Source organism: Mesocricetus auratus, unplaced genomic scaffold, assembly GCF_017639785.1.
Source record: "Mesocricetus auratus isolate SY011 unplaced genomic scaffold, BCM_Maur_2.0 Super-Scaffold_100009, whole genome shotgun sequence".
Taxonomy (NCBI): Eukaryota; Metazoa; Chordata; class Mammalia; order Rodentia; family Cricetidae; genus Mesocricetus; species Mesocricetus auratus.
In genome coordinates this window covers 8,001,148-8,028,699 of record NW_024429193.1, presented here as the reverse complement: position 1 = coordinate 8,028,699, position 27,552 = coordinate 8,001,148, and the positions used below count along the sequence as shown (strand labels likewise).

General features: G+C 36.5%; 1 long non-coding RNA gene across 1 annotated transcript in view; it reads right to left on the bottom strand.

Moving 5' to 3' along the window:
- Nucleotides 1-24,920, bottom strand: part of LOC110343457 — a 33,979-nt gene extending 9,059 nt beyond the window's left edge. Inside the window, exon 1 of the long non-coding RNA XR_002385735.2 lies at nucleotides 24,854-24,920. This is a non-coding gene — a long non-coding RNA (uncharacterized LOC110343457). The remainder of the gene's footprint in view (nucleotides 1-24,853) is intronic.
- Between the last annotated feature and the right edge of the window lie 2,632 nt (nucleotides 24,921-27,552).

The window sequence follows — 27,552 nt, the reverse complement described above, 5'->3', positions numbered from 1 at the left end:
AAAAGCGAATTAAAGGTTATGACATAATACTCGGAATGAAAGTGGTTTGAGGGCACACTACAGATGTGGTAAATACAGAGTATTTATTAGTTAGGGGTAGGGAATCCAGTTTTTTATAAGAGGCTGTGGTAACACTCTGTAAGGGAAAATTCACTCCATGGCAACTTCCAGTGTCTCATTCATCTACATCCTCTGCCAAGGCCTTCTTTTGAGGCTCAGTCTCATGCTGAGCACTGGTGTCTGTAGGAGGTTAGCATGGCCTTGAAGTTTTACACGGTAGCCCTAGGTGCTTTGTCAGATTTTAAAGAAGAAAGCACTTCCCATCCAACTGTACAAATGGAAGCAAATGCTAATACAGTCTTCCATGCTCATGTTTATTTTGGAGGAACTAATATTTAATCTAATTCAATTAAAATCAACCACAGAACACTGGCTTGCAGACTGTGTATGTTTGGAAGCTGATGGCCATTGTTGTGAGGCAGGTGAGAACACATGGGCTTTGTGTAAGGCAGAGTCAAGGGTAATATCGACGGAGGAAGTCCCCTGACAGGTAACTAGCCGCTGACACTTCTGCTCTGGGAGACATAACTAATGTCAATGCAAGAAGAAAACAGGAAAGAAAGAGTACGGAGACCTCCCCTTACAGTAGTACATTTTCCGTGGGACTTTCCTACTGCATGTCTCCAAAACCTGAGACTCGGAGGGTTGTTTGTTTTGTTGTTTGGTTTATTTCTGCTTGTGGTTTACTACTCTCCAAATATGCTCTGTCTGGTGCTGTTATATAAGCTAGGACTCATAGCCAGTTTTTCAAGAAGCTATAAATTTCTGTGCAGCAAACTCTGGTAAATTCTGTTGAGCTTTCCTCTGATTAATGTCATTTGTCATTTTAGTCTATCAAAAAGATAACATGAGAGGTGAGGGCAAACAGGTTTCTGCATGACTATACATTCACCTATTTCTTTTTTCCCCCGGTTGAAAATTTTCCGGCAGTGTCATACATCTATATAATGAATTTTAGTCATTTTCATCCCCCATTACTTTCCCCACATCCAGTTCTCTCGACAAAGCTCCCTTTTCTTCCCAGCAAAGTCTCCTCCTACTTTCACATCATCTTTTTGTGTGATACCCACTGAGTTTATTAGGGTGACTACAGGAGTGTGGATGAGAGGTAATTTAGTGAAGCATGGGCAACTCATCAGTGCCTACACCACTGAAATAAATGTCAGCAGGCAAGATTTCTATAGTTCAGTATCTATCTGTACCTATTTGTGGAACTTGTAGCAATAAAGGAAACTTGCTAACATTATAATATATTGTAACAGTACAGTTTTTGATCCACTAATCATCTTTGCCATCCTACAATGTAGAGCTTAACCTCTGTCTTTCTTCTAGCTCGTGATACAGTTACCAGAGTCCTCCTGTGAAAGGAACTGATGCAATGCTTTCTCCTCATTTTCCTCCCTTGGGCCTTAGATTTAGAGATGCTTTTCCTGAATCCTGTTTTCTGAGGGAAGACTCCGATCAAGAACTTAAACTCTCCTGATGCCCTGCTGGCCACACCTTGCCTGTCTTCACTGTTTCTAGTTTGATTTTTCTTCCCTTCTTTGTTGTTTGGAGACAATCGTATTAGCCTTTTCTCTGCTCATCCTCCACTCTTCACCCTCCGCTTCATTTTGCTTCCTTGATTCGGGGCCATTTTTGGCTAAAATCACAGCTAAATTTCCTGCTGCTCAAAGCCTTTGAGTTTTAACACCCACAGTAGAATTTCTTCTCTTGTTTTTATTTGCAAAATTTCATACAGCCCTGCTGCCTATGTACTCTGCATACTCCATAAATGTTGGGCGTTAAAATCACATTAATTAACAATCCCTAGTTAAGACAGGCTAGCTAGTATCTTGGGAACACCTGGATGGCAGTAAGGTCCCTGCGTTGGACAGCACTGAGATTCAGATTAAACCTTAAATATTTGTAGAATTTTATTTTTATCTAGAGAATTTATGATTTTAAGAAGAAGAAAATTTGGAGAAAGTCTTGAAAATTAGGCCATATAATGAAAGGATGGAAGACAAGCAATATATTACAGTTTAAATAAATCTAAGGACTTTTAAAGATCAACTATACCATGTGAAAATGGCATATTTAAAGGCCTTTCAGAGTATTATTAGAAATAAGAAGGCTTTTTCTAGTTTATTTTCATTTATGAAACATTTCAAATTATATATTCATTACATCATACATGCATATATATACATATATACATATATATATATATATATAATGTGTTTGTGTGTATCTGTCTTTAAGGAAAATACAACCTTTTAACTTATATTCGTTTTGCGAATTATACATAAAATCAGTACTGAACCTAGCATGAGCACTGCAATATCAACTTCATTTCTTCCTTATTTCTGATTACAGTTCACCTTTGGAGATTCCTGCACAGGCATACCACATGATCAAGATAGTGAGCTAAAGTGGATGAGGAAGACAGACAGCCAAAAAATGAGAGGCTCAATGACAAACGAGTGTTAGTTTGGGTAAACACCTGCACAGTGGGTCTCTAATGTAAGACACAGAGCTTGACAGACACTCATGGGCTATAGCAGCCAAAATGTAGAAAGGAGAAGGGAATTCAAAATGTCTTTCTTTGTCCTTCATTGGCCAATGCTATTGGCAGCTAGGGAAATGAGATATGTGGTACATTAAAAAATTTCAGATCACCAAGAAATAGATTGCATGACTAGCGATGGATAAGAATGGAAGGGCAGGAATCTGGAGAACAATTTACTTTTGTTGTAGGAATCCTATTTAGCCAAAATGGAAGAGACTTACAAAATGGTGTGGCCATGGCTAACAAGATTTTTTTTAACTGTGTCATGGATCTAAATCCATGCTAATTTACAAAAATATTTCTAAAGATATTTTTGTCTTTTCTTTTCTGGTTTCTTCGTCAGGATTAAACAAGGAAACATTCTCCATCTGGCTCATATGCTTTCCTATAACACTTGCCCATGTATGTGACTCCTATGAGCATGGGGGTATCATGAAGATTATTAAGATTATTCATTAATAAGAAACTTCAATATCATGTGATTTGGAATATTATACTAACGTGAACAATTGTAAATATTTAACTGTTAGCCATCTGAACTGTACAAAATACGTTTTCTTTTATTCATATTTTTAACAAAAATCATTTACAAAATAAAATAAACAGCAAAAAAGGCACTGTCATGCAGTACAATATAATTTTCTTGTGCTATTAGTGTTGTTGCTTTATTACTACTGCTACTGAACTCACAGTCAAGAGCATGGTAACTCACACCTAATTAAAGAATACATAAAAGCTATGTTTCCCCTCTAAGGTATATTATGCCTTTTATTGAATGGAAGAAAACTGTTCTATATGAGAATATTTCATATTGTATTACTTTTCCCACATAGTAGAAGACCATGCAATGAACACAATTCAAAACCACAATAATAATAATAATAATAAGAGTGACAGTAAATAAACCTAAAATGAACATGTGTTTATGAAAACAAAGGCAAATAATAGTGTAGTTCAACCTGTAGATGAAGGTTTCTTTCCAGCCATGTCATATAGCCCTTAGTCCTAAATAAACACATGGAGGCTTACTTTATTACCTGCTTGTCCAATGGCTCAGGCTTCTTATTAGCTAGCTCTCTCTTAATTACTAACCCTTTTCTAATAATCTGTGTATCTCCATGAGGTCTCGGCTCACCCAGTGATGCCCAGACCTCTAGCTCTCTCAATACCTATATGGAATATCTCGGGTGTCTCCTCTCTGCCTTACTCTTCCCAGCATTCTCCTAGGCTTGTAGTCCTGACTATACTTCCTGCCTGACTACTGGTCAATCAGCATTTATTTATAAACCAACAAGAGAAACAAATATTCACAGCATAAAGACAGACTTCCCCCATCACCAGTCCTGGTTTGGAATACATTTGTCAATGGCTTCCAATTTTTAGGAAGTCTGCACATGTTGGTAAATAACCCTGACTTGGAGGGTCATTAATTTTGAGGTTGCAAATAAAAGTTTAATCAGTAAATATCTCAAAGACTGAAACTTTAGTTCATCAGGTTCTTTATTGAATAACAAAATATGTTTAAGCAGGACAGAGCAAGTGCAGATTTTAGATTGTGGAAATACTGTGAGAAATGAGTATACAATTTAATAAAATTCTGGTAAATAAAAGATCTAATGTCCAAATTTGAGACCAGAGACTGATGATGCCAGATAATGTTCTTAATTTACCAAATAATTTCAAATTAATAGATTATATTTTTGTTTTAAAATGCACCGGATATAATGTACTATTCAAATAAAAACAGTAAGTATCCAATCTACTGACAAGCATTTACTGACATTTTGTCAATATCCTGATACATACAGGGGTGAGACACATATTAAACACATTGCATATGTATTGTGGGAAATGGAGGTTGGGGCTTTGAATTCCTATCCCAGTATTTGACTGAGAAACATAAAACGTTTATCAAGGAAATTTATCTTATGATGTTGTATGCAAAGAATGATTGTGAGAAATAATTCCTGGCCAGATTTTACAAGCTGCAACATTAATGCAAAAATAAGCTGACTGGGATTAAAATATGCTTATTGACTATTTGACTATTACAGGTAGGCAATAAAGCTGTGGTTCCATGCAGTGTAAGTTCTCCTAAGAAATGTTAAATTTGTTAAGAAAAAAACTGTTAATCTAGCAAGAATGTAGCTTTGATTGGTTTATGAATGCTTGATAAACAAATTGTAGTTCACTTAAGTAAGTGGCTGTGGCCTGGCCTATAACTTTTCTAATAACGTATGAAATGAACTATTAATTTTGCCTTCACAAGTAGCTATAGATAAAAGTGTGGGATGTGTGAATTTTTGTATAAATTCTACAAACATCAGCAGCATTGTCAGGTTGACATTGACCATGAAATGAAGGGCTGAAGGGCTTCCTGTAGGTAACCATGACTGAACTTACTTTTCCAAGATAAACTCTTCAGAATGAAGAATTTTGAGAGGTCTGGAAGGAAATCAAAAAGCAACCCCAGGTATTGATGCCATTATAGTACGAGAGCACATTCTTAAGCATCGAAAATGACTCAGTGTGGTAAATGGTGCGGTTTAAGTCCTGTTAATGTCACAGTCAAAAACCTATCCAGAAACTTAAATGCTATGCCGTCCAGTTAAAGTAAGTAACACTGTGTGTTGACTCTTCAGTCTTGACAAGCAGAGCCATACATGACCCTCGGTTGACAGGCATATCACCTACAACTTTGGCTAGATTATAGTTTACCTGTTGGAAATTGTGCTTCTAGCCATGGCTAGAAATATTCAAAAGCCATGTGAGAGGCAGCATGACACAAAAATAAGACATCTTCCCCTCCTTGAGTCATTTGTCAAAAAATTACCACAATGCTTTTATGCTCCTTATTTCTCCATCCTTTGCTGCAGGCTCTGTGTTCAGCACTGGCCCTGTGTGATTCTCCTTCTGCATTACTTGTCAAAGCCAAAGATTCATAGAAACAGCAAAGCAGCAACAAAAGGACACAGGCTCTGTTCCACAAAGTTTTTACAATTGGCAGCAAGAAAAGTGTGAAGTTGTGGTTTATCCCAGAGGCTTTGGAAAAGGTTCTGGTTTCCCCACTCTGAATATGGGAAATATAAATCAACTACAGTGGCCCTCATTTTTATTTATATGAGATTATCTGTCACTTTTAGGAATTACAGGTGTGTGTGTGTGTGTGTGTGTGTGTGTGTGTGTGTGTGTGTTGAGGATGCAGCAGGGTTGGAGGTGGAGAGAGTGCTCACCATGTGCACATGGGGAGACCGGACAACAACTTATTGGAGTGGATCCTCTCCTTCTGCCATGAGGGTTCCTGGGATTAAACTCACATCCACAGGCTTGGTGGCAAGCCATCTTCCTGGCCCCCATATGAATTTTTATTTGATTCAAACCTGTTTGTCTTAGTGATTTGGGCATCTAAAATCGCAACAATTTGAGAGAATGGTCTCTTTATTTCATGCCATCTGTCTTTCTAATCATAGACACTAGGAGAAGCATACTGATGAGACTCAAGAGCATAGCATCAGCCATACCTTCACCAGAATATTACAGGAGAAGCCAGACTATGTCCTAATTCTTATTACGTCTGTCTGAGATAATGGTGAGAACCCGCGGAGAGGACTTGGCATTTTCTGGGTCACATGATGCATGAGATTTTTGTAAATTTCCCAACAAAAAAAAACAGTGATGGCCATAGACTGCCTAATCAACTACCCATCACTTATGCAGTGTCATTTCAAAGTAGGTATGCTGTTCTCAGAGATGGAAAATGCTATAACTGCAATGCAGAAAATTAATCAGTATGAGGTAGTTTTCCAGTTCCTCAGGAGAATGACTCCTTTGCTTTTAATCCACTGAGTTGCAGATGCAGAACCCTTTGTTCTTTCTGAGACTCCCCAAAGAGCTGACAAATCTTTATGGGGACAGCTTGGACAGATAGAGAAGTAATCACAGTGGTGGTTCATAGCATATTAAAGGAATAAACAAAAAATTTGTATAGTGTGGTCTAGGTGGGAGACTTGAACTGGATTTGATAGAAAGTTAGAAAAAAAATTTAAATGGATTGACACAAGGACACAGCAGTTAGTTGGAAACATAACTGAGAGTTGAACATAAAACGGTTCAGTGATAACAATTATCAGTTCATATTGAAGATCAAATGGAAACCAAAACATCACAAATCAGAGAAGAAGCAAACCAAATGGAAGCAAAGTATGCTAGACCAAGACAGTATACCCTTGGGAAAGGCTACAGGGAAAAATCCGTCTTTGCTGTGTTGGGGTATTTCAAGACCTCAGAAAATGAGATGGAAAGGTGTATTGATAACAACACCCTTTCTAAAATTTCCACAACTACCTGCTCCTGAACCTGGAGTCTTCCTGAAATGGCTAACTGATTGATAGTACACATTTTTTTTCAAATTGAATAAGTTGCACTCTCAATAGGTTTCTACTCTCCTGCCCACTACAGAGTGATGCAAGGAAGGAATTGGATCTCTGCTTTACTATTAAAACTCCATTATATCACACTCAGAAGAAGAGTTATGCTGAGTTTTTTAAAACTATGAAAGAACCAAGAATCAGAGTGATATTAGGAAATAGTCACCCCCAAAAATCTCATTTATGACCTTCATAAGAAAAATCCTCTACATTAAAATATAATTTCTATCATCAGGGATTAATTTCTCTCCTTTAGGCAAAATGCTCTGCTCAATTCTCAAAGTTCATTGCAATGACGTCAGAACCTATTCTTAAAACCATAAAACTACAGTTAACATACTGAATAAACTATTTAGGGGTCCATCCATAGTCAGAACAAATTTTAAAATTTCTCAAAGCATGGAGGGACCTTTTTCTGTCATCAGTATGCAGATATATAGTTTATTTTCCTGTGATTATTTTGTGGTTTTTTGTAAAGGATATTAAGATAAAGATGATGGACATTCAAGACTAGATGTAATAGAAGTAGTAGAATAAGATAACAATAAAATGATCTTATGATCATAAAGAATCATGACTTGCAATCAAGACAAGTATGAGCATATTGTAACCTTAGACTGGTTCAAACTCTGTGTCTGTTAGTCCCTTGGTGCCTCTGATAGTTGGGTTGTGACTTACCCCATATGTACATATTTAAGTCTTTTAGCCATATGAATTTTATAACCTCCCAAACAATATAGCTCCCCTTGCTGTCATTAAACTACAAGACCACAATGTAAATAGAAGAGGTAAAAGCACTTCAGGTATTTTTAAATAAGATCTTTAAAACACTAGCTCCAGAAATACAAACTAGAAAAATACATTTCCCCACAACAACAAACCAGACATAAACCCACAGCTGCATAAAAGTGCAGTAGTAAAAAATGACAGAAACTATAAAGGTTTGGACCATAAAATCCCCTTGTTTCACATTTCATATTTCTCTGAGATAACCTGCAACCTTCAGTGGTAATGTGCCTATAAAAACCGGAAGTGGGTTATTTGAATTTATTATAGTAGATTCAGCTTAAAAATTAATGTTGAAGCTTTTCTGGTGTTTCCCATAATGAAATTTGGAGAGCAAAAATCACAGGAGACCTCAGATACACAAGGGAACAAGACTTATATCATTAGCATGAGTCTCCATGCTGAAAACACATCCTCCCACTTTTTGCATCTTTGCTTCATGTAAGGAGGTGACTGTGTCTCAGCCAGAAACACCTAATTCTCTAGTGTTCTCAGTTCCTCCTGCGGGCTAAGAAGAGGTCCTCACACATCTACCAATTCCTCAAGCTTTGTTCTGAAATAATAGGACCCATTATTCTAGACTTTTCCAGGAGCTACATCCTGAAAAGGACTTCCCGACAAGCTGCAAGAACTTTTCTACCTTGTGGTTCATACTCCAGAATAACTCTAGGGTCAGACCCAAGAACAGAATTTCCTGAGATTAATGCTCATATAATCTTATCCTCCTTACTCACTTCATATACGTCATTCAACAACATATTTTAGGGATGGTGAGATGACTCAGTGGTTAAGAGTATTGATTGCTAAAGAGAGATGTCCTTCTTTTATGCTGTAAATATATGCTTCTCTCATTGATTGATGAATAAATCTGTTTTGGTCAATGGACCGGCAGGATTTAGTCAGACAGGAAATCCAAACAGGGATAGAGAAAGGTAGGAGGCAGAGTCAAGGAGGTACCATGTAGCTACCAATGAAGGAATAACACTTGGGAATTCTCTGGTTAGCCAAGACCACATGGAGATATACAGATTAATAGAAATGGGTTAATAATTAAGAAAGAGCTAGCCATGGACTAAATGGTTTATAATTAATATAAGCATATAAGCCTCTATATGTTTATTTGGGTCTCACTTGGGCTGTAGGACCAAGTGAGATAGAGACTTCCCTCTATAGCTTACTTAGCCAGCACCTACATGGTGATTCACAACTGTCTGAAACTCCAGTCCCAGCAAAACTAGTGCCTTCTTTTGACCCCCTTGTGGAGCACAAGGCACAGACACACACACACACATACACACACAGGCAAAGCAACCATTTGTAAAATAAGTTAATACATGTTTTTAAATTAAAATTTGTCTTCATCTAATTCAACTTCTAGAAAAGTCTACCAGAAGATTCATAAAAGGTTACCTTGTATTTGAACTGTTAGTATGCATTAAGTTGACCTTCAGTTTAAATTTTCTGAAGACATAATTGGTTATTTGTCTTGCAGGAAGTTGTTTCTGAAATACCTATTTGTTAACTATCTTTTCGATTTCATATTTTCAGTTTTAAATCTAAGCTTGGGCCTGCATTTGCAAGTATATTCAGTTACCTTGAATACACTAAACCAATTGTGCTCAATTTTCATGACTTATCTCTCCATCATGTATTTCCTAGAGTGCACATCTGTTACGTGAATATTTCCAGCCCAGCTGGGCCCTGCTGTTGCTTCAACCCCAAATGATCTCATGAACACTATAATAATTATGAAACTGTTTGTCACTAACTGGTTTCTTATTGCCTAGATCTAAATTATTGACCCATATCTAATAATCTAAGTATTTCCACGTCGTCTTCTCTTACCAGAGAAGGGGTCCGGACCTGTATCTCTTCTCACGTCCTACATGGTGACGGACTTTTCCTACGTTTCTCAGAATCCTCCACCTTTCCTAGTTCCAGCTATGTTGCTTCCCTATTGGCCAACAGTGAATAATTCATTAACCAGTAAGACAAACATATTTATAGAATTTCATATCCTATCACCTATTTCATCTGTCTTCATCAATGCTGTATTAAAATGAATTAAATAATTTGTTGTTGCAAACTGCTCAAAGGCACTACACACACACATATTATATACATATACATATATATGCAAACACATCAGGTATATCCTCTTCATGTGTAAATCCAATTTGTATAAATTTTGAGATTATCAAATGCATATATTGAAAAGTCAAAAGGAGAATGAAGGAGCTGAACTTTCTTTCCAAAGTCTAATGTAATATGTAATGCATCATATACAGACTTAATAAGTTTCAGCCTTTTAGAGGTATGAGTGATGGAATAGCTTTTGACACAGGAAGAAAGAACAACAAGTTATGACCATTTATTATATTGTGGCAAGAATATTACTTTATTAAACTAACTGGTTTCTTGTGTTATTGTAGTCATTTTAATTTTTTATTATGTGATGTTTCAAGTTGCAGTATAGTTATTCTGAATGGACTGCCCCTACATTTTATTGATCATATTTTCTAGTGTTACTTTTATTTCTTGAATGTAGGCAATTATTAGTATTCAGCAAATGTTCACTTAATGTATATTGATTGTAGTAAAGCTAATTGATTCTAATTCTACACAGGAGTCCAAGATTGCCCTCATAAAGAACATTTCCTCATATCCTGGTCACTGAAGTAACGACAGAAAGGTAGACAAGAGGTAATGTTTTCATTCCAGGAAATCTATAGGGAAGCCACTCTTCTAGTCCCCTTTGGAATAAAAAAATGGTGAAAAAAAGAAAATAAAACTAACAACAGTAACATATTAAGTTTAATGATTTAAATAATTTTAATATTTGTTCTTATTTTTGTGTATGAATATTTTACTTGCATGTATGTATATACACCATGTATGTGTCTGCTACTCTTGAAGCCAAAAATGTCTGTCAAATTTGCTGGACCTGGAGTTATGGATAACTGTAAGCTGTCATGTAGGTGGTAAGAACCTACCTAACTTAGGTCCTCTTCAAGAAAAGCAGATATTCTTAACCCCTGGGCCATCTTTTGAGACTCTTCCAAAATTAGTTTGAAGAATCATTTATACCCCAGTGGTACAATACTTGGAACAGTTATGACTCAATGAAGTCCATGTCTGGCATAATTCTAAACCCAGGAACCTTATGCACAGGTCATAAGCCCTAGAGAAGAACCTAGTACTGTTGTTTTCTGCTAAATAGCTATAGCATTAATCCAACTCACAATGACTTATCCCTGTAGATCAACGAATCTCCTCAGCCTCATATGAGAAGTTTCCATTTGCAGAAAATGGCGATTCACACAGAGTGCCCCAACTTGTCAAGGTGCAAGAATGGGGTTACAGATTGGGAAGCCTCAAACGAAACGTAATTATGGCACCCACTCTTTTCAAAGATCGCTGATCATTACTGAAGAGGGGGCAGAAAGAAAATTAAACCACTACTACACGCGGCAGATGACTAGTACTGGAGGCTACAAGGACACTTGAGGGCAGACAGGTGCGAAATAACAGCGGGTACGACAGCATGGAACAAGGCCAAGCCAGACCAAAAAGCATCATGGAGATGGGAGTTAAACACGCCACCCCACCCCTAACCATGGAACTATTGACAGCTGTTCTCTGCTGGGACAGGGAAAGGCACTGTTCCTTATGGGTGTAGACCTTGATAAGTTGGCCACACTGCAGTAGAAAGTCACATGGAAGAATACTTGTGCAGCACAAATGGAACTGGATATGCCTTTCAATGAACAAAATCAGAAAAATCACAAAGATAGGTGTGTACGGATGTCGGGGACCCTGAGGAGAGTTGCAGGAGGTGAATATGATACAAAGGGTTTACATGCATCTATCAAGGAACCACTGATTTTCTATTGAAAAAAGGAAAAGTCAACTAAAACTTGGTCTTTAAATGGGCTAAGCGGCACAGGACACCCATATGGTGAGGCATATACAAGATGTTCTCAGTTAATGTAATTGTGTGATATATCACAGCACTATCGAGTCTATTTTCCCTGGTTTTTAAATTTTCTTTCAATAATGGCTACTGTCTATCTGATTGGCTTTTACGGTTACTGTTTTTAAGATCTTCAGCCGGTCTTATATTTTCAGACAGGAAGAAAATGAAAAGAAAAAACAACATTGTCTCATAGACAACATTCTCTCATAAACCTTTTATACTAAACTATAAAATATTAAAAAACAAGTATACATACAAATCACATATGCATATTCTCTACAAATACTAATATGAAAATTCATAATATCTATAAAGGGACCAAACCCTTAAATGTACTGTTACTTTGTAGCACCTATAGAAATTAATTTTATTTCATTTTATTATTCTGGGATATATATAGCATATCTTTAGAATGACTTACTAGCTACAATGAGTGTATTCTTGTATCACATACCTGGCTAAAGAAAAAAGTAAATAATTAATTCATTAACCAAAGAAGATACTAATTTAATATGAGGGGTATTAAAAACAACATTTATTGCTATGCTGTTTTATATCATTGTGTAATTATTTTTGTCATTTAACATATTATAATGTTATAATTTTAAATTCTAGTCAATAGTTTCTTTTCATGTTCATTAATTTGCATCTTTTCCTATTTGGAAATTGGCCATACATATATTCGGAATCTGTGCATTCAATGGCATTTTGATATTCTTTAAAAGCTACTAAAATATTTATTTTCATTCAAATTAGTTTTCTTTTAAATAATACTTTGAATATGTTTACAAAATATGTTGCTAAAATAATGTTTTCATATTGAGATTTGCATGTATATTTGATTTATGCATATATTTCAAAAAATTTATATATTTAAGCCAGATAAAATTATAAAAGGGTTTATGGGTTGGGGATGATAATAATAGAGAATTTTAGGTTGTTCTTTTTGATGTAAAATACTTCAAGCTCAAGGTCCTGAATTTGATCTTGAGATTCCATGTAAAAATGTCAGAGTTACTGGCATCCTTTGAGATTTTAGTGCTGGGGAATATATACCCTTTTGGGTTTTGCTGTCCAGCCAGCCTTGCCTAGGGTCAAGTGAAAGATCTTATCCCCAAAAAAACAAATTACAATTTATTATTGGCCTCTACATATGTGCATACGTGCCCACATAGACACCTACACAGTTATTTGTATACGCACATAAAACACATGAAAGTCACATATCTATATTATGTAAGTATTTTAAAGTTCATTCCATATTTTTTATTGTTAACACCTTAATTTTCTCTGTATATTCAACTGGGTAGACTTTGTTAAGTTTGAGGGAGGTATTTTCTTCCAGTCTGCTTAGTCTTTTAGATTTTTGACAATGTTTTCATAAAGAAAGTTTGTTTTTAAATTATAATTAATTGTGGTTTTTGTTGTCCTTTTATAGATAGCATCTTTCGGTTAGATCTACAAAGTCATCACCAATAATAATATCATCTAGGTTATTTGCAGATATTATTTAAGAAAGCATTACTAGGGTATGTCTTCAATTTTGTGTTAATAATAATATGTAAAATTTATTGTTGTGCGTAGGCAAATCTAAAATAACTAATATATTCGTCAAAGACTCTTCTTTCTCCTTTATAATGTCTGCCATCCCTTGACAATATTGCTATATGGTATTTATGTGGGTCCTTCTCTGGGTTCTCTGCTCTGCTACATTGTCCTATATGTTTATTCTATGCGTAGCGGCACATTGTGTAGCATTAAGATCTGTTATAGGACTGAGCAATACCATTTGTTCAACTTAGTTCTTCACATTCTGTTGGACTATTTTGGGTCATGATATCTTCATATCAAACTCTAGCACTAATTTAAAAATTTGTGTAAAAAACTTATTAATGTATTTCCAGATAGTGACATATGACATCAGCATGAATGGTACCATCTACCCATTAATAATAGGATAGACTATTAGCTTTTAACAAGCCCATTAAAGCTGTAATAGGCCATGTCATCAAATTTAGAACCCCCAAATTTATTACAGCTATTTAAAGACATTAAATTAGAGCATAATTTTCAAAGAGGAGTGTGCATATACTACTAAGGAATTTGCTAATGAAATAAGCTGATGTCTACTTCGAAATATGGTGATGGATATGTTTAAAGGCTAAAAGATGGATTTGTTCAGCACGGTTCATTTGCTCAGAGATTGTATCAAATAGCTTTCAGATTTGAGGAAAACCGGAAGGTGTTGTACTGTTGTTTCCAGGGAAGTTTATCTGATTTGGGATAGCATCTTTAAATCCCAGTTGAAGGTTGTACGAGATCAGTGATATTCCATTTATACTTAAATCTTCCCATCTGAGAGCACTAACTAAGCTACCTGTTTAACAAATAAGATTTTTTTAACTCCATAGAGTGTTAATGCAAGGTATTTACCACCCAAAACACGTTCCATTTGAAGAAGGCAGTTTGGTGCCACCACTGCATTCCTGACACACTTCAATTCTGATCTTATGAAATTTTTGCTTTTGTAAAATCAGACCTCATTATTACAACAGAGAAAGATAATGGTGCAAATAATGTGAAACATAGAAATCTTGAGTTATAATTTAGTTCTGATTATGGAGAAGCCCATTTGGTATAGTTGCAAGCTCTTTTTCTAACTGTTATTTGTTTTGAAGATGCCCAAATTAGATTGCATTTCCCAGATACAGACTCAATAGTAAGAAATTGGTACAGCAGCCAGTGCTCCAAACTCTGCTTTACTTAATAGGGGAATATTTTTCTTCTAGCTATGTCAGAACAAGAATTTACTGACCACTGTTTTCTTCAGAACATTAGCCACGGTGGAGATATCGTAAAAATGAGTGCTGTTATTGATTTTATAGAACTTTCCTCAGCCAAATTAAAGGTTGACAATGCATATCATAGAAACAATGGTTTGTAATTAATTTTTGGTATAGGAGAGCTGAAGAGACAAAATACATGGTATTATTATTCTGCTTCCCTTTTGTAATTTATGTGTGAGTTTCTTACTTTAAAAATTATGCAAATTGAATACCAATGAGTCAATTTTAACGTGTGTTAAGGTCCTATAGAACCGGCATTACTGTTTTCATCTTAAATCACTTGTCTTATCTCTATACATTTGAAAGTTCACATTTGAAAAATTTAGATAATTTCTACTATGCATGATTATTTTCAAAATAAAATCATCTGAGTTTATAAAACACTGAACATTGTACCTACTCCATAGTAATTCTCAGGAAGAAGTTATCATTGCTCAGTAAACAATATTTTCAGTCATCACATGCTATCACTTGTATGTGCCCTGAAGGTGTCGGAGAGTGATTTATGCCACCAGTTTAAAATTGTGACATGTACTATGATATCCTGTTTAAGCTTTTAATGACAAATAACAAGTTTACAACTGAAGAAGAAGGCCCTGAGGTGGGCAACATACATGTAAAACTATGTGTTGAGAAATGAGAATGGTCTGGAATTAACCTAGGGCAGAATATATGTACATAAGGAAAGATAGGACAAAGCTAATCTGATTTCCAGAGATTAAGTGCAACACATAAGCAATTATGATATAAATACCGTGTATGTCAGCAAACGTGTATACCTGAGTAATTTTATTGTAGAGTATAGCAGAAAAATATTAATTATTAAAAATTGTTACCAATTTAACATGCCCAAATTCATGTATATTTTGTTTAGTTGTTGTGGTGCTAGATTATGACATATTTTCTTGCTATACAGACCAAACTATACTATAATTAATGATTCTTCTGACTATACATTCTGAGAGCTAGGTGCATAGGATGATACCCAGAAATGCCAGGGAAATTATCCTTCATGACTACTAAAATTTGCAGCATGTGACTGAGTAATGCCAATGGATATTCAAAGCCCATCCATTCCTAATTTTTACAAGTCACTCTGGAATTCTCCAGCAAGATCTCTCTGAGTCTAGGACCTTAGAGGACAGACAAAATATTGGCTCATCTCTTGGATAATAAATGGTTAGCTTTCCACCTTGTCCCAAGGCAAGAAAAGAATAAAACTAATCAGAGACTCTTTTAACATAGATAATCACCAAGCACTTGAAGTATGTCATTTATAATAGCCTGCTTACACAAACACCCATAAAAAATGCATGTAAAGTTCTTACAAGTGAAAAATATAAAATATCTCTCTGAATAATAACATGTTCTGAAGAAGGTCAAAGGCTCTACAACATTGTCCACTTTGTGAGTATCATAAAGAATGGTATTAATATTATAATACCCAGAGCAAGTGAAAAGTAACAAAAACACCAGAAAAAGGAGGAAATCATATCTAGTCATTTCTTATGCAGTTTTTCTATAGTGAAAACTCTGAGATGGCCTCTAGAAATCTCCTAAAATTTGGAAATGAATTGTGATGGGGAATGGTCGTCTGTGTGTATGTTTGTCCTACAGGTTGATAAAGCACTGTTGGTGAGATTAGTAGAGGGAAATGGAAGGAGGACAGTCAGTCACTGTGTAGGATGCATGAGGAGTAAGAGGTCTGGACCCTTTATCTGGTGAGAGAAGGCCACTTTAAAATACTTAGATTAGCAGTTATGGACTAATAATTAAGTCAGAGCTAGCAAATAAGAAACCACAGCAAACGACCAACAGCTTCATAATTAATAAAGTATCCTGCGTGTTCATTGGGGACTGACACAGATCTGGGACAAGGCTGGTAGGAAGATACAGAATTGGCTATATATAAAACCCATACATCAAAATCTCTTCTCTTCTCTCTTCTCTGTCTCTGTCTCTCTCTCTCTCTCTCTGTCTCTCTCTCTCTGTCTCTCTCTCTCTCTCTGTCTCTCTCTCTCTCTGTCTCTCTCTCTGTCTGTCTGCCTGTGTGTGTGTGTGTGTGTGTGTGTGTGTGTGTGTGTCTGAAAACCTGCAGGTGATCATGGAGTCTGAGGATCAATACCCTTGCATCTCTGTAAAAGAAAAATGAATTGCAAACCAATAGTCTTATGAACAGAGATGCAAGAGCACATCAGAAAATATCGTGCACCATGATCATGTAGTTCTCATTCAAGAGATGCAGGGATGCATCAATATACAAAAATCAGTAAATATAATCCTCCATATAAAGGAGCTGAAAGCAAAAGTCCACATGAATCCTCAATGAATGTATAAAAGGCCTTTGCCAAAATCGAATGCCAAACACGACAAATGTCCTGGCAAGATTAAGGATGCAAGTGGTATGCCTAAACATAATAAAGACAATTTACAGACAATTGCAGACATAGCTAACATCAAATTAAGTGGAGAGAAACTCAAAGCAATTCCATTAAAGTAAGGAACAAGTGAAGGTTGTCCACTTTCTCCATATCTATTCCATGGAATACTTGAAGCTCTAGCTAGAGCAATAAGTCAACTGAAGGAGATCAAGCAGATGCTAAATAGAAATGAGGAAGCTACCACATCATTATTTGCAGATGATATGATATCATATATAAGTGACCTTAAAAAATCTGTTGAGGTACACCTACAGCTAAGAAGCACTTTCAGGGAAGTAGATGGATACAAGATTAACTAACAAACAAAAAATATATAATTAGTAGCCCTCCTATATATAAATGATATATGGACTGAGAAAGAAATAGGGAAACAACACCTTTCAAAATAGAATCAAATAATATAAAATATCTCGGAGTTACTATTATCAAACAAGTGAAAGACTTTTGTTATTAGAACTTCAAGTCTTTGAATAATCTTTCAGAAGTTGAAAAGACCTTCCATTTTCATGGGTCAGTAGGAGATTAGCATATTAAAATTGTCCAACCCATGGAAATCTACATATTCAATGCAGTTCCCATCAAATTCCAGTATAATTCCTTATAGACCTTGAGAGACAATTCTCCACTTCATATGGAAAACAAAAAACAAGGATACCTAAAACATTTCTAAACAACAACACTGGTAGACATCTCACCATTCCTGTTTTCAAGTTGTACTGCAGAGCATTTGTAATAAAAACTGCATGTAACACAATAAAAAGACATGCTGACAAATAGAATCAAGTTGATGACCTAGAAATAAATTCACACACACATGAACAACTGACTTTTGATGAGTAAGCCATAAATTCACACTAGAAAAACACATTTTCCACAAATGGTGGTGCTTATCAAACTGGATGTGTGCGTCTAAGTCAAGAGGAAGTTGTCATGAGCTATTGTGGGCGATGATGCAATTGCAATTTATGGCACCTGACAATTCAGATGTCAACCCACCAGAAAATATATTCTATGATGGGGTACCCCATCAGCAATGTTTGTAGAATACTAACTGAAAACTCTTGCATTCATCTGTAATTTTACTTTCTGCAATAACAGATATGATGTCTCCCCATTACCATATATTTTCATACAATGTATATGCATAATCTCATGATTACATCTCAGTCTTATAACCATATATTTGTGGGTAGTCAGGAAGATGATTTTTAATATATATATACACACACACACACACACATATATATATATATATACACATATATGCTTCATAACTATATCCATTTCTTCCGTGAGGACTGTAGACACTTAAAAGCCAGACTTGTTCTTTTTTGCTCAGACTAATTCCACATAATTATCTCACATTCACCTTAGATCAAGTTCAAACTAGACTGAAGGCTTTTTCAAAATCAATCATAGTTTTTAAACTATACTTCTATGGGCAAAGTTGCAGTCACAGATGTCTAACTTGGTTGCTACACAAAGCACCCCAAGAAAAATCAATTCTTTGCTTGCCAAGTCAGTTAACAATAGACTTATGTCTTAAAATTTGTCACTGCACACTGTGCCCCCTCTGTCTGGTTGTGGTCTTACTCCTGTAACCTTGGTACTTTGTGTTGCCATAGCAATGGCTCAACTCCCTCTCTTACCCTATGAATGAGCTTTTGACCAGAGAGGCAATTCCTATATCCTTTTTTATTACTTCAAGGCTCCTGTGAAAAGGATTTAGGCTAGAGGAGGAGAAGAAACAGCAGCTAGAAGAAGAAGCTAGGAGGAATTACAAGTACGATAGGAGAATTATAATAGCAATAGAATAATAATGAAACTGATTTTGAAAAACATATGTGAGAGAGTTCGTTCACCCTCAGAAAAAGTCCTTTTTGCTTGCTGTCGGGTCCATTCTGAGCCCTGAGGAAAGTTTTGGGGCTTCCATTACATCTAGAAGATTACAAATAGATCCATATTTAACTCCATGCACAAAACTCAAGTCTGAGTGGATCAAAGTCCTCAACATTAAACCGATACACTGAACCTAGTAGAAGAGAAAGTGGGAAACAATCTTGAATTTATTGACATAGGAGATGGCATTCTGAACAGACCACAAATAGCACAAAATTAAAATCAATAACTAATAAATGGAACCTCACAAAACTGTAAGGAAAACCACATTATCAAACAAACAAAGCAGCAGCCTACAGAATGGGAAAAGTTTTTGCCAAATCCATAACAGATAAGTTGCTAATATAAAGAATTCAGGATACTAAGTATTAAAAGAAACAATCCAATTAAAAAAGTGTTACAGATACAAACAGAGAATTCTCAGTAGAGAAAACACAAATGACTGAGAAACATTTAAAGAAATTCTCAACATCCTTAGATATCAGGTAAATGCAAATCAAAAATACTTTGAGATTCTATTGTATGCCTGTCAGAAAGACTAAGATCAATAACACGTGTGACAGCTCAGGTTAGGGAGAATGTGGAACAAGGGGAACACTCTTCATTTCTGGAGGGACTGAAACTTGTAAAGACACTATGGAAATCAACACAGGCTTTCCTCAAATAAATTAGGACCCAGCTATACAATTCCTGGGAATATTCTCAAAGGACACTTCCTCAACTATGTTCATTGTGGCTTTATTTATAATAGCCGGCAACTGGAGACAACCTAAATGTCCCTCAGCAGAGGAGTGGGTAAAGAATTTGTGGCACCTTTAACCAATGGAGTATTACTAATCCATTGTTCTAAAAAGTGACATCATGAAATTCACAGGAAAATTAATGGAACTAGAAAAATCATCCCCTGAGTGAGGTAATCCAGACACAGAGGTACAAATATTGTATGTACTACAATTATAAGTGGAATAATAGCCACTACGTAAATGATAATCAAGCTACAATCCATACATGCAGATAGGTTACATAAAGAGGTGGGGTCTAGGAGGAACCCAGGGATCTCCCTCTGATTGGGAAATAGAATATATTTTATGGGCAGACATGAGTTAGGTAGGTATGGGGGCATGTGGGCATTGGGTGGAGTTGGGGGATGGGGTAAAAGGAGAAAATGTGTGAAGAGATAGATGGAATTGAGGTGGAGATTTTGGGAGCTGTGTGGAAAACTTGTGCAGTGGAAATTTTCCTGTAGTCTGTGAAGTGATCCTATTGAGTAGTCCTAATAATAGGATGTACAGAGCATCAACTGGCCATCCATTGTAGGCTGCATTCAATTGATTAATTGGCAAAGGGAGTCTATGGAGATCCCTAAACAACTCAGGCTGTTGTTAAGATAAAATGGTTCTCTCTGCTGAGGATAACACAACTCACTGAACATGGGAAAACTGAGATAGTACCTGCATGGAGCCCTTACCCCTAGGTTATAGTCTCTTTGGTATGTGAAGGAATTTTCTTTGGGGGGAGGGAACCCGTTTTACTACCAAAATAGAAATGTAGATACCAACCCTGCCACAAAACCTTCGTCCTACAATCTGTCCCATCTGTAAAATATGCTTAGGTAATGGTGCCACAGAATTTGTGGGAAGAGCCAGCCACTTCATGAGAAGGAACTTACAGAAGACACTGCTTGTGTTACAAGAACAAGAGGCTGCATGGCCCAGAGATAAAGGATGAAATCAAAGACGACTGGTCTAAAAAGAATAAAAAAGTCAATAAAATGATTTGCAATGACATTCTGCTATACTCAGATCAGTCAGTGCCTTATCTAGTCGCCACCGAAGAGGCTTTGCTTCAGAAGCAGATGGGAACAGACACAGAGACACAAGCCAGACGTTACAGAGGGGGAGCATCTGAATTGGAAGTCTCCATCAAATCTCTCCCCTCAGAGCTCAGGGAATCCGGAGGAAGAAGAGGGAGAAAGATTAGCTGGAAGACATGTAAGATGCCAGAAAAATATGGCCTTCTGAGTAAACCAGGATGCGTATGAGTTCGCAGAGACTGAAACTGGAATCTCATGACCTGCTTATCTTATCTTATTGTATTTATGGTATTCCTCACTGTGAGAATGAAAACAGGCAGGTCTCTGGCTCTTGTACCTGCTCTTGGACTCCTTCCCCTCCTGTTGGATTGGCCATGTTCAAAACCAATATAGTTTTTTTTTGCTTCATTTTATTTTTCCATGTTTGATTTTTCTGTTCTTTCCTAGTGAGAGGCAGAATGGGAGTGGATCTAGAAGGGAGGGGAGAGGTGAGGAGGTGAGGAAGGAAAGGAAGGAATAGAGGGAGGGAAAATTATAATCAGGGTCATCTGTATGAGAAAAGAAATTATTTTCAATTGAAGAAAAAAATCTAGTAAAGAATAAACAATAGTGACCTAACTAAATGAAAGAAGTAAAGTATGATCATCCTAGGTATTTCTAGAGGAAGGTTTTTCTCATTTAGCCTGATATTCACTGAATTTATTAGGCTGACTGAGGAGGAAACTCCAGGGATCTTCTGTTTCTGGATCATCGATGTTTGAATTACAAGCACATGCTTCAATAACCAGTTTTTGTAGGGTGCCTGAAATCTGAATTCCTCTTTTCTCGATTATCCAGCAAACACATTGTAGAGTCCATTTCCCAGTTCTCCTCATTCACATTTGAAAAGAATACTCAGAAAGTAATTATAGTCATACTATCACCTAAGATGAAATACATACGTAGGAATAAATGCACCATGGTAGTTTAAATGTAAATGGCCCCATAAGCTCATAGTGAGTGACAATATTAGGAGGTGTGGCTTTGTTGGCGTGGTCTTTCCACTGTGTCACTGTAGGGGTGGAATTTCAGGTCTCATATATGCTGAAGCCATGCCCAGTGTCTCAGACCACACAAGATGTAGAAAACTCAGATTCCTATCCAGCACCATATCTGCCTGCATGCTGCCATGTCCCACCATGATGATAATGAACTAAACTTTAAGTCATTCCCTTAAACTTTTCCCTTAGAAGAGTTGCAGTGGCCATGGTATCTACTTACATCTACACAAACCCTAACTGAGAAAAGTAAGAGGAAGATTGAAGTCTTGTATGCTAACATAGGAACTGATCTTTAAAATAGACTTAAACAAGTGAAAAGTAATTTCATGATAATGGATAACTGAGAAAAAATTGTAAGATGGCAAATACTGTTTAAAAAACTCAATGGTATCTGTTGTAGAACATTATTTTTAAGGTGTACTAAATTTGTTTATGCTCCAGAACATTTTTTAAAGACATGTTGCATTTCTTAATGCTGCATTTGTTTAACTCTGTTAGGTTGTGATTCTTTGCCTGTCTAAAATACATGATGGCTTAATAAAGAGCTGAACAGTCAACAGTGAGGCAGGAGAAAGGATAGGCAGGGCTGACAGGCAGAGAGTGTAAATAGGAGTAATATGGAAGAAAAAGGATCGAAATAGAACAAGGAGAGGAACACATCAAGGGTCAGACACCCAGGCAGCCACTGAGTAAGAGTGAAAGTAAGAGACACAGAACAAGGAAAAGGAAAAAAACAGAGGCAAAAGGCAGATGGGAAAATTGAAGTTAAGAACAGCTGACTGAAAATCAGCCAAGCAAAGGCCGGGCATTTATGAGTAATAATAAACCTCTGAATATGTAATTTATTTGGGAATTGGGTGGTAGGCCCCCTAAAAAGTAAGGAATAAAAGAGTAAAAGAAAAAAGGAAATACAGGAATCATTATCCAAACAGGAGCATCTTCAAATTATTAAAGATATATATGGTTCTCCAAGTAACAAAAACAAGAAATTCAAATTTATATACATCAGTTTTCAAACTACCACAAATGTACATTAGTTAAAACAGTCATTAGGCTAGGTACACAAACCAGTATCAAGTAGAATAGAATTAACGGTCTGAAAGAATGATCCCCCATGGAAGGCCTCATCCTCCCCAGAGGGTAGATGGCATTGGGATGGGGTCACTGGGAAACATGGGAGGATGGGAGGAGAGGAAACTGGAAATGATATGAAAAATAAGATTGTTTCTAAATTCTGTGGTCTGTGGATATTTGACCAGTGTACTGAATTTCACTGGACAGAGAGTACTCTTTTTACAGGTAGCCCTGTGTAAACAGTATTCTCCCAGGCAAATAAGATGGAACCTGTCACTACACATAGAAATTCACTCCAAATTTACCAGTGATGCAATCATGAGAGCCAACATGATAAGACTCTTAGAAGAAGGTGTGTAAGTGATTTTGCTGATATTGCACTTTGCAGTAATCTATTGTTTATGACACCTAAAATTAAGTAGCTGGAGGAAAGTTACATGAGTTAATACTTATTATAACTGTGATTTCTTGCATATCCCAGAATATTGTCAAGTAACTAAAAAGATGACCTTAATAAGGAAAAATATTATCATTCATAAAGATACATGACATGCCTCTATTCAGCAGGCAAATGACAAAAAAGCCTTCTAAATTTCAATTGGTAGATAGGTGGATAGACATTTCTCAAAACAATCCATGAAACTGGCTATTTAGCACAAAACCATTGGGAAAAGGTTCATTGAAAGCACATTGAGGCATCAGTTAAATGGATCAGCAAATAGAGGCACCGGTTACCAAGCCCAAGTATCTGAGTTTAACCGTTGGGTGCCATAAATGGAAATCTAGCTGACTTGTGTACACTTGAAAAGAATTCCATTGTGTATATATACAACATTTTAGTCTGCTCACCTGCTGAATGACACACGGGGTGGTTCCATTTCATCATTATTTTGAAAAGTGCAGCATTGAGTGTGGTATGTTCACTTGGTGTCTGTTGGGTGCCTCTCAGAGACTGCCACAGCTAAATCACATGTTGATTCTAGTTGTTGTTTTTTTTCCCCCCCCTCGGGAACCCTCCTAACTATTTTCATAGCCCAGGGACAATTTTAACTGTCCACCACAGGGAAAAACTCTTCCTCATTCTCCACATTCTCACCAGTATCTGCTGTCATTTATTTTCCTGGAGATGACAAATGCATTTCAAAGATCCTGACAGCAAAGGAAAAAATTACCAGAGAGAAGAAAGAGCCTACTGAATGTGAAAAGATCTCTACAAACTTAACATCAGATGGTGGATTAATACATAGGATATATAAAGAACCAAAAATATAAAAAAATAATAATCTAAGCTGGGTGGTGGTGGTGCACACCTTTAATCCCAGCACTCGGGAGGCAGAGGCAGGCGGATCACTGTGAGTTCGAGGCCGGGCTGGACCGACAGCCTCCAAAACAATACAGAGAAACCCTGTCTTGTAAAACCAAAAAAAATAATAATCTAATCATAATAATGTTAATAGACAGTTCGCAAAACAAGAAGTACAGATGTCCAATAAATACTTGAAAAAGTGTCCAGTATCTGCTGTCATCAGGAAAATGTAGATTAAAACTAACTTGAGATTCTACACCACCACAGTGAGAATAGCTATCATACAATAATAACAATTTTAACATAGTTCCCAAGATTAATACAATAAACATGAAAGGGTACATGCTAATTCATTATAAAGACAACACATTTTTAATTTATGTTTGAGCATATTGAGTCAAAACAGATAAAACTGTCTGGGCATGATGTGCCCAGTTGAAGCTGGATAAAGGTTGCCATGGATTTGAAGCCAGTTTCAGAAACAAATAGTTTCAGGGAGCCTGCAGATTCTCCACTCCTGACTACATTTCCTAGAATCCTCCGTGACTCTTAGTCCCACATATTTTATTTCCCTATTGGGCAACAGTGCTTTACTTATCAACCAATAGTACAACATATACACAGAAGGACTTACCCCATCAGAAGGTTGCCATGGATTTGAAGCAAGTCTCAGAAACAAATAGTTCCAGGGAGCCTGCAGGGACAGACTGACATTCAGAGTTGCTACCATGCAGACAGACAGACAAACAAAAACCAATGAGGACAACAAAGAAAAAATTGGAATTCAAAGTCGATGATACCTACTTAAAACAAAATCGAAATAAAAGAAAAAACCAATCAATTAGGAACTAATATAACATGTATTAACAAACATACACATAAATAATGTATGTAAACATTTGGAAAAAGGAAAACCTTGTAAGAAAAGATGAGATAAATAGAAACAGTTTAGTAATATTCATGAACTACCGATTAAATTTGAAGAGCAAATTATTATGGATATGTACAAATAATGGGTTGCCGAGCAAATGTGAATTGCCGTACTATTCCTATGCATCAGGATACAGGCTTGGCTTAGCTGGAGTCTCTAGTGAAGACTGAGATCAAGTTGATACTTAGTATGGGGTATCCTTGGAAAGTCTGAATGGAGCAAGACCAGTAGTGCTAGGTTCATATCAGGGTGGATAGACTATAGTTCCTTCCTGAATCATTACCAAAGGCATCCCTGGCATGGTGACTCACTGCATGAATTTCAGCAGAAAGGGAGAGCTAAAGAGGTGAAAATCAAAATAATTAATATGCTAACAAGTCCCTCTAATATTTCAAAATATTCATATAAATATAACTAAATTCAGTTATATACTATGTACTTATACCCATACTCATAATTTTAGTTATAGCACCATTTAAAATGCACTCATGTTTTTAAAATCAGGAACTTTATAAATTATTTCCATAATGTATGATTGAAATAGGAAAAACCTGATAAAGACATTTGAAGGTGCAAAAGTATATATTATATAAAGTCCCAGTATGATAAAAAATATCAGGAAATGTGGACATTTATATATACTTTCATATGTATGTATTCACAAATGTTGCCCATGTTTATATATGTGTTCACCTATGTATATGCAGATATGCATCCAGTGTGTATATATGTATGTATCTTTGTATGTATATATGCATGCAAACATTACAAATAATACATTGTCAATTAAAAACAACAAGTGTAGATAGAGAGACAACATCTGGAGTGTACACTGAAAATTCAAAGCTTGTTTACCTGTTAGAGATCAATGCAGCCAGGACATATGACAAGAAAAGCAACAACATTCTTGATTTGAGTTTTACCCTTGCTCCTTTTTCGTAAATGAGCAAAAAATTCCCAACTCAATGTGAAAATGCAGGATCTTGTGACAACTCAACTGGAGCTCCAACAGAGAGCCAAATAGCTCTGCTTGGTAAGGTGTGCCATCCAGACTCTTTAGGCTGAATGAAAGCCGTGCCATCTATTTCTCTAAATTTTTGTCTTATTTTGCTTTTGATTTTCAGGACAGGGTCTCTGTGTGTAGCTTTGGCTGTCCTAGAACTAGCCCTGTAGACCAGGCTGGCTTGGAACTCAGAGAGAGCAATCTGCCTCTCTCCCAAGTTCTGGCATTAAAGGCCTGTGCCACACCACCCTTCTATCTATTTCTATATGTTTGTGTGCATGCAATAAACACTACCACATGTCTAACATTCAGAGTCTCACACTATGGCACTTAGCTGCCTGAATTTACAGCTGTGCAACAGACCCTAATGATATTCATCTTACCTCATATTTGTGTAAACAATGTGGTCAGACCAGCGATTAGGTCTATCCAGATGAAACACATCCATCTTTTTTGGCTTAGCTTTGGCTCAAAAGGGAAAGTACATTTCTCATTCTTTTGTGAGATCCTCTAAGTCTCAGAGGAAACTGAACATTCAAACCAAAATACTCTGAATAATTTCTATGCTTACAGGTTGTTCTCATGATCTCAATCTCCAGACTTTGACATCTTTTAAAATTTAATTCCATCACTGAAAAGGAAGCACCTATCTGTTTTGTTATGCAAATTTTACCCAGTTTATGTCTCTAGGCATGTGCCCTTTGGAATCAGAGGGCTTCCTTATGTATAAGTCATTAAATACAAAAAAAGTTAGCAGTTCATTCATGGATCCATGGTTCCATAGGTTGAAGCAAAAGCTGATGTTCTTAGCCATAATAACTTTACTTTTTCAAATATATTTTAGGCTATTCCTTTTTAAAATTTTCTCTTAAGTGCTTTTAAGGTTATGGAATGTAAATCATGAAAAACTTGCCATGTATTTTTCATTACTTAGGAAGGACACACCATCTGATTCTTATAGTACATATAATTTTCCAGAGTCCAAGGCCAAAGTGTTGCCAATATTCCTTTTGCTCCTTAAAAACGAAGTATTTCTCTTCCGCCCTGTTTGTACCATTATCTGCATCCCCAATTATCTTCATCATTTTACATGTATATCACATCATCGTACTGGTCTTATTTGAAATGTACATCTTGTGTATTGCTATCTGCAGCTTTACACTGCTCCCTTTGCTCTCTCTCTCTCTCTCTCTCACACACACACACACACACACACACACACATTGCTCTCTCCCTCTCTCTCTCCCTCCCCCCCTCTCTCTCTCTCACACACACACACACACACACACACATTGCTCTCTCCCTCTCTCTCTCCCTCCCCCTCTCTCTCTCTCTCTCCACACACACACACACACACACACATTGCTCTCTCCCTCTCTCTCTCCCTCCCCCTCTCTCT